Here is a 1,514-nt window from a genome sequence, read left to right as displayed (position 1 = left end):
TGTCAATGTGATCTAATGGGTCTTCTAATGCCAAGCCATGGAACCTGTTTGATTGCACCATGTTGATCAGGCCAGATTTGATCTCAAAATCGTTTTCAGGTGTTGGGGCTTGAATCCCATGTCTTTGACCCTGAGCATTGGCCTCATCACCAGCTCCCACAACTTGTCTTGGACGTGGAGGCGGTGGCTCTTCTTGATTCTGGTGGTTTCCATTACCACCATGAGCCTGTTGCCCTTGATCCATACCCAACCTCTCAATGTGCTCAGCTCTTTCTCGTGATCCCCTTGCTTGACTTCTGGTGTTCATACACCTGAAAACAAAGACAGCACTTGAAAGGTAATCAGTAAAACAAAAGAAAATGACTTGATCTCAAGAAGATCCAAAGTCCTAATGCTAGAATGAACTCTCCAATTGGCAACGGCGCCAAATTGATAGTAGGAATTTTTCAATCCTTGATCAATTCCTCAACTACTCATGTCATTGTAGCACTTGAGGTATCAATCCAAATGGAGAGATTCTAGACACTAGAACTATGAGGATCAATTCTTAATCCAAGTCTAATAAGCAGATGAGTTGGTAACCAAAATTATCTAAAAGCATATAACAAAACAAGCAAGAACAAACAGTAATTAAGAATTAAACAAGCAAGAGAAACTAAACAAACACTCAAATTCAAATAAAAAGAAAGCTAAACCTCTAGATGTGATCATTGATTAGGGTGCTTTAAATGTGAATTCATGATGCTAAGCAAACAATGCAACACTTGCAAATCTTTAGTCTAGACTTCCAATTCAGATTAATTCATTCTCATGACAGAAATCCCTTTGTTAATTACCAATTCAAGACTAATTCCCATTAGTGAATAAGCAATTAACAAGCATAAGGTTCCAAGTCTAACATGACCAGACAGCCTCTTTGTGCATCAAAATAAGAGCTAAGAAAGACTGAATCTTATACAGAAAGATAAAGCAAGCATCACATGATCTCAAATTCCAATTAACTTAGAACTCTAATCTAGATTAATCCTCTCATGAAGGCACTAACCTCTACACTAATCCATTTTCAAACCAAATCATCATTTGTGAAATATGAATCAATGAGCATTAAGAAACAGTTCTAATATGCCATTCATGCATTTAACAATCATTCCCATGACATTAATGCATAAACCCTTAGTTAGCTTTCATTCAGGCATTTCATCAAACACTTTTGGTGCATGAAAAACCCAGATTCTAGACCCAAGTGATGTGCAAGGATCTAGCATTAGGATCAGCTAACTAAGGAAAGGAGAAAAGAATCTAAGCTTAAACAATCATTAATCTACATCTAAGCACCCTAATCTACACACCTAGAAGCTTAAAAGATGACTACTCACTAATCATGAAGAACACATCTAATCTTTTGCAAGAGATGATGTTAATCATGATTAGAAGCAGAAATGAGATGATGAGATGATGAGAAACAGACTTAGATTGATTAAATCTTGAGATCTCTCTAATCAAAAACGTTTTTA

The sequence above is a fragment of the Eutrema salsugineum genome, unplaced genomic scaffold, assembly GCF_000478725.1.
Source record: "Eutrema salsugineum unplaced genomic scaffold, Eutsalg1_0 scaffold_1, whole genome shotgun sequence".
Classification (NCBI taxonomy): domain Eukaryota; kingdom Viridiplantae; phylum Streptophyta; class Magnoliopsida; order Brassicales; family Brassicaceae; genus Eutrema; species Eutrema salsugineum.
This window is presented reverse-complemented; position numbering follows the sequence as displayed.